Source organism: Mytilus edulis, chromosome 7 (genome assembly GCF_963676685.1).
Source record: "Mytilus edulis chromosome 7, xbMytEdul2.2, whole genome shotgun sequence".
Lineage (NCBI taxonomy): Eukaryota > Metazoa > Mollusca > Bivalvia > Mytilida > Mytilidae > Mytilus > Mytilus edulis.
The window spans coordinates 14040287-14048438 of record NC_092350.1 but is presented as its reverse complement, the minus strand read 5'-3'; positions in this window follow the sequence as shown (position 1 = coordinate 14048438).

The following is an 8152-nucleotide window of genomic DNA, read 5'->3' as shown; positions in this document are numbered from 1 at the left end:
TTTGTATTAACAACTAGGTTAACAGAACAAACAAGTTTTTATTGGATACGGACTTTAAAAAAAATATTACACTGCTATTGACTAGAAGTCCCGATTTCCAAATTCCATGAAAAATATGGCGTTTTAAATCGAAAACGAGGTCGGTGACCCCATTTTTTTTATTTGCTTTTTTTGAAGCTTTTACCTAACCTAAAGTAAAAATAAAATATGAAGAAGATATTATTGGTAGATCTGAATAGAAGGATTTGTCTTTAATTGTATTTTAAAAACAAATGATATACTGGTTATATATATATAAAAACATTTTAAGTACGTTTGAGTCTTATGCAATATTTGTTTTTATATATTTGAAAACTGACTGCTACCGACTGGTTGCTTGAGCCTGGTCTCGCAAACTCCGCATTTTCATTACAGCCGATTATACATTGAGTGTGTAGACAAAGGTAATATCTTTGGATCGATTGTTTGTTAGCTGAACTATGAAGTAACTAGGTAAGGTATACCACCCTCCTGTAGAAGGAGCCTAGTCCTACAGACAGATTGATTGGTTATTTGTCGAACTAGTCTACTCTTAAACCTAACCTAATAATACAAGCAAGCTAACCAAGGATAGGCTACCTTTGCCTACACACTCAGTGCAATCGGCTGTAACTTTTTTACATTACAGGTTGCAACACCTTGCCAAATCATTAGGTTCCAATAAACGTTTGGAAAATTTAGTTAATGTGCTTTTCCATAGGGTTTTATGCAGAACAATTACCGGAAATCTATTATGGAAACTTGCAAAAACAATATCAAAATCGAAATCTAAGTGAACAATGAAGTTACTCACATTAAAAAAAGGTTGAGACATTGAAGGCCAAATATTTTTTTTTATTCTTGCGTGTCTTATTATAATCAGACGGTAATTTTAGAGTTTACAAAGAAATTTAATATTAAGACAAACATTAATGTCGAGTTTCATTGGTGAAATTAACACTACAATACAAATAAAGGATTCTCAAATGATCATGACTTTTGCTTGTAGTAAAATGATCAATGAATGAATGAATCAATCAATCAATCAATCAATCAATTGATCAATCAATAAAATTGAGAATGGAAATAAAAAATGTGTCAAAGAAACAACAGTCAGCCTAACCAAAAAGCACAGTCGAAGGCCACCAATGAGTCTTCAACACAACGAGAAAATCCGGGCTTCGGCTGGTCTCTCAATAAAAATATATACAAGTAATGTGAAAATGGACGTCACACTTAACTTAGACAAAAAAAACATAAAAAAACTAACAAAGATCAGAGTCTACTGTCTTGGGACAGGCGCAAAAATACGGCGGGTCTAAACATGCTTTGTTAGATCTCAACCCTCCCGCTATACAATTATATCTAGCTCATGTAGAATAAACAAACACACAACAATATGCACAGAGAAACTCAGTTTAAAAGAAATCCGAGTCCGATGACAAAATAGTAAACAAAAGAAACTACACAAAACGAATATGATTCATAAATTAACAAAGAACTACTAGCAGTAACTGACATGCAAGCTCCAGACCCCAATCAAAAATATCGAAAGAATATATAGATATAAGAAGATGTGCATGGTATGAGTGCCAATGAGACAACTCTCGATCCAAGTCACAGTGTGTAGAAGGAAACTATTATAGGTCAAAGTACCCTCTTCAACACGAATCCTTGGCTCACACCGAATAGCAAGTTATAAGGATCCTCCAAAATGACTAGTGTAAAACCATTCAAACGGGAAAACCAAAGGTCTAAACTCTATATATAACTAGAGGCTCTGAAGAGCCTGTGTCGCTCACCTTGGACTATGTGTTTTTGGTGATAGTGGTGTGTTCGTAGATCTTACTCTACAAAACATTGTTGATGGTTACAATTATCTCTATCTATAATGAACTTAGCCTAGTAGTTTCAGTGGAAAATATTTTGTAAAAATGTACAAAGGAGTAGGTCCGGTAAGACCCCTTTTTGGCCCCAAAATATAGCAGTTTTACAAAATTGTTAAAATGTAAACTTTTAAATATATATTGGACAGTAGAATGCTTCTGCTACATAAATATTGGTTGTTTTTGGCAACACAATGCACATATATCGAGTACTAGCACCATTAAGTCACGCTAAATTACTGAAATCTTCACAATTCTATCATTTTAGCTAAATTTTAGACGGTTTTCGTGTAAAACGAAAGTGGCCGCATTCGTGTTCATCCTTAATATTGAAATGTAAGTTGTATTTTATGATAATACATAACATATATAAAGATTTTGGATGAACACGGATGCGGCCACTTTCATTTTTGACAAAAACTATCTAAAAAGTGACATTTTTCGACATATTTGGTAGATTTTTCATATTTGAGCTTGAATCGGATCGTTTTAATGACTAAATCAGTTAAAATCTTTCACATAAACTAATTGATTCAAATGAAATAGAAACTTAAGTGTTTAAAAAGAGGTCAAATTCATTCGTCAGATGAACTTGAAAGGAATAAGTTCGGAAAGGACCATATTTGGCCCCAATTATAAAGTTCATAGTTAAAAGACAATAAATGTTTAAAGTTGCCTTAAAGACATGTTAGAAAGTTAAACAGAACTGTTTTTGTCAAAGTTTTATTCTAACACGTTGCTTTTTACATCCAAAAAAGGTCAAAATTAGAGATTTTGGTGAAATTTGACAAAATCAGCTAGATTTCAACCAAACAAAGGACTAGGAAACATAGAGCGCAGGCGTCGACAAGCTTTAGATTCAAATAAGACATGTGAAATGTCTTCACAAACATTATTTTAAAAGATCTGTGTTGTCGACGTATGCGCTCTATGTTTCCTGTCCAATAATTTATGGAAATTTAAACATTTTCATTGATTTTTTCGTGAAAAATCAATATGAGTATAATTTGTGACGTCATAATGAAACGCAGAAACATAAAACTTTCAACAAAATGGTTGATATCCTAGCTAGTCAATGTATTAGCTATAATTTATCAACATATTGGTCGATAAATCCGAATTTGAAATTTACGCTAAAAAAGGGGGCCATTTTAGGACCTTATCGAACATACTCCTTTGAGGCCAAAATTGATCGTTACCGGACCTACTCCTTTATGAAAATTGTTAAAAATTGACTATAAAGGGCAATTACTCCTTAAGGGGTCAATTGACCATTTTCGTCATGTTGACTTATTTGTAGGTCTTACTTTGCTGTACATTATTGATGTTTACAGTTTATCTCTATCTATAATAATATTCAAGAAAATAACCAAAAGCTGCAAAATTTTCTTAAAATTACCAATTCAGGGGCATCAACATAACAACAGGTTGTCTGATTCATCTGAAAATTTCAGGGCAGATAGATAATGACCTAATAAACAATTTTACCCATGTCAGATTTGCTCTTAATGCTTTGATTTCTGAGATATAAGCCAAAATCTTCATTTTACTCCTATGTTCTATTTTGATCCATGGCGACCATCTTGGTTAGTTGGGAAGGTCACTGGACACATGTGTTATACTAGATATCCCAATGATGATGGTGGCTAAGTTTGGTTGAATTTGGCTCAGTAGTTTCAGAGGAGAAGATTTTTGTAAAAGTTACGACGACGGACGACGGACGCCAAGATATAAGAAAAGCTCACTTGACACTTCGGGCCAGGTGAGCTAAAAAAACGAGAAGCGAGAACGACATCAACAAACGACAACTACTGTTTTTTGTGTGATTTTTTTATTACTAGACCAAATATTTCATGATTTTTTATTATCTAGGACTGTATTTTTGATTAACAATTGATAACCAAGTTTAATAAAATCATATGTGTGTATAGCAAACATATTAACTTTGGCTTGAAAGACGTCTTTTTAATTGTTTTCGACTCGCTCTGCTCGGTCGGAAAAATTGACAAGAATAAAATCCTAAGATTGAACGCGTTCGTTCAACAATCTTATTAAAATTAATATATATATTAATTTTCTCATACACATAAGTATTACGAAATCAGAGATATATATTTTGATTAGATTAGTTCGTCTTATTTACAAATGTAGTGTTATCTGTAGTAAATTTACTGACTTCTTTAATAAAGGATTTGAATAAGAATGTGTCCATACCACATAAATGCCCCACTCGCACTATCATTTTCCATGTCTAGTTGACCGTGGAATTGAGGGTCAGAACTCTATACTTGGCATTGGAATTAAAAAGATCATATGATATAGAATATGTGTACTGAGTTTAAAAAAAAAATATATCTGTACATTAACTTCACTTTCAAGTATAGAGATGTGAATTTTTGTTAGACCTTTTTTTCCTTCTGTTTTGTATCGATCTCATACGTTAAGCCCTTTTCCACTGATTTGTATAGCTTGTTCTTATGCTGTGCTGTAACAAAACTGTCCCGGCTATATACTCAGGAGCATGTAAATTTATGGTTTTCGTTTGTTGATGTCTTTTATATGTGTTTTTCGTAATTGATGTTGTTTTAAAATAGGCTGTTATTTTTCTCAATTGAACTGTTTCATATTTTTCAATTCATGGACTATTGTAGCCGACAATACCGTAGGTTTTTTCTCATTGTTGAAGATTATATGGTTGCCTATATATAATTGCTTACATCCACTACATTTGAACTTTGTTGGATAGTTGACTCATTTGCATTAATACCAAATCTCCTTAGTAAAAGTTGAGGGATGTGTGTGTGTTTCTTTGGAAAATTTCAATGTTTTTCTCCAAGGTCACCCAGTTTGAATAGAATATTTTGACATTTTGCTGTGCTCTTGGATTTGAGTTGAGAGCCAACCAAAGATCACGGCCTGTTGGTGGGTAGTTGATGACTATATGGTAAGCTCTGGATGTCTTTTTGAGTATTGCATACGGTGATTTGGTGATGTGTTCATGTCATGCATTGTCCCATTACTTTATATAGACAGCTTATCAGTCAACCTGATCTATCAAGTAGCTCTCCTCGCCTTTTGTATAGTCAGACGAAAAACAAGATATAAACTGACTTAGTTTGGTATATACATGTTTATTTGATATACTCATATAAATATAAAAAAGAAGATGTGGTATGATTGTCAATGAGACAACTCTCCACAAGAGACCAACATAACACAGAAATTATCAACTATAGGTCATCGTACGGCCTTCAACAATGAGCAAAGCCCATACCGCATAGTCAAGATATAAAAGGCCCCGAAATGACAATGTAAAACAATTCAAACAAGAAAACTAACTTATTTATGCACAAAAATTGAACGAAAAACAAAAATGTAACACATAAACAAACGACAACCACTGAATTACAGGCTCCTGACTTGGGACAGGCACATACATTTTGAATGTGGCGGGGTTAAACATGTTAGCGGGATCCCAAATTCAAGTCAAATTGATATTTTAAAACAACATAAAAGTTAAAAAGTGTAAACAAAAAAATATTTTAATAAATGTTGAAAATATTATTGTGTTTGTGAGTGGAAAACTACTTAAAATTGTAGAAATATTCAAAAGTAGCTCTCGCGTTTTTGTTCTGCGGCTACGTTAACGGAACATCAATCAGGTAATCGATCTTCATGACTATGGCTTCAATAACTTATGGTATAAAATATCATATTATGCTTGTCGTAGACTCAAAAAGACTTCAAGTTGGAATAGATCTACGAAGACTAAAGAACGTTCATGTGTGGTTTAGCAATTGTACATGCCCACGAAACCGACGTCCAGATATTGTTCGGAAGATGTTTTGTGAAGTTCCGATGCGACAAGTAAAATTAAACTGTTACAGTATATTACAGAACACAAAACTGGCTGTATTTGCTGTAAATACAAGTTGAAAACCTGACATGGTTTACATTAAAGCTAAAAATCCCAATCCCACGGCATCAAATAATTAAAAAAAAAACATATGACCTTTAACATTGGAGGTCTAAACTAGCTTTGAGCCGTGTCCAGGTCCGAAAAAAAAGGGATGTGGAGTAAATGTACACGGGACAAAATCGCACACAATCTATAGAAAAAATACAAATTATTAATGAACAGGGCTTTTATGCCTGTTCTTCATCTTGAAAGGAGCTGGAGGGTCTTCAACGGGGAACTAGACTATTGATCCTCATTATACAAAAGTAACATAGGTTAGTGCATCGGACTATACAAAAACATAAGTTCCTGGTTCGATCACCGTTCCGGTGAGAAAATTTCCAATCCACTATTTATAAATATGTTTAAACTAAAAATAGCCATACACTTGACTTTGTGGATTACATTATTTTTTTCATCATCCTACATATGTCTTTTGATATTGTTCATACATGTAAATACTAAAAGTCTTACACTGTATCTATATATTTTGCTCATAGACCAGAACATAATAAAATAGATAAATTAAAACTTGCGCTTTAAATTAAGAAAGGGTGTGAAAGATTTTGTATCATTTTTTCCAGTTCTTCTGGAGTCCTTGAGCCCTTCCCTCGCCAACAATATATAGTTTGCTTTATTTGTAAAAGAGGCTAGTTACGCTACAATATTATCATCTTAGATTAACCTCTCCAAACTTAAAAGTAAAGATCACGCACCCTTATTGTTTAGATTGATAAAGACTTTTGCATCCGTCGACATTATCTTCGATTAAAGTAGTATGATTGTTCTGACAACCGCTGTGCATGTATACTTTAACGACCTTTGAATGAATGACAAATGACAACATTGTCATTTTTTGAATGACAATTAAACTGTGTTGGAAAGATAACATAAATACACTTTCGTTTTTCGTTTTTTGTTTTTGTGAAATCAAAAATGAAAAATGAAAACGCTTTCATTTTTCGATTTTAGTTTTTGAGAAATCAAAATTGAAAAATGAAAATACTTTTGTTTTTCGTTTTTTGTTTGTGAAATCAAAAACGAAAAACGAAAACACTTTTGTTTTTCATTTTGGTTTTTAAGAAATCAAAAACGAAAAATGAAAACACTTTCGTTTTTCGTTTTGGCTTTTAAAAAAAAAACGAAAAATGAAAACACTTTCGTTTTTCATTTTGGTTTTTATGAAATCAAAAACGAAAAATGAAAACTTTTTCGTTTTTTGTTTTTTGTTTTTGATATTTCAAAACGAAAAACGAATGGACGTAGATATACACGGACCATAATGGTGAGAATATTTTTAATTTCTCATCAATTATAACCCTAAATAATATTTTCTATGTTTCCATGTATTCTGGACACACCACTGATTTTCCCATATACCCCATACTTCCTACCACAGTATACTTGTCAGCCGAAGTTGAATACATAAATTCTGGGTTGACACATATATGGTCTGTCTCAATTGTTGTACAGATTGCGCCACTCTTAGATATTGTTAAGGAGTTCACATATGTGTAAAAACAGCACATATATAATCCTATCCGTTCAGAATGTATATAAATCATTTATAATTTGAAATATAACTTTTTCAAATGTTCTCCTAAATAACCATCATTTTTTTAAGGTCGTTAAGACTTTCATTACACATGAACGTGTATTTATACATTAAAGCAATGTTTACTTCTTTCGACGTACAAAACCCCACTCCGTTTGGCGATAAACAGATTCTGATTGTTTCAAAATGTTTGTATATTTATGCTTGAAAATATATTTTTAGATATCTGAAATTCTGTCTGACAATTACTAAATGAACAAAAATACGAATTAAGTTAATCTTATTTTGAATCTGTTTTGATGGTCTTACCAAATAAACTTATTAAATCTGTGATCATGCTATAAGTGTAAGTATCCTTGTTGATGATCATGATTTCGTTTTAAGGAGTCGAAATCACATGCAGTGGTCTGTTACATAAAACCTTAATAAGGTTTGAATCAGTGGAAAGAACGTATTGCATAAAATCTCAATAAGGTTTGAATCAGTGGAAAGCTCATAATTTTATCTTTTTTCTTTTCAGAAAATGATTTTTGTCTTACGCAAATTCTACTTGAAAAGGGTATCAATGTTAATTTAGTAGATGTACATGGAAGATCTGCATTGTTCTCTCTGGTTAAAAAATATATCGGAAATGGATTATCCAGTTGCGAATCTAAAGATCGCACGTTTGAGAAAATTTTCAAGGTTCTTTTGAAGTATGGTGCCGAAATAAATCTATCTGACAAAACAGGAGGG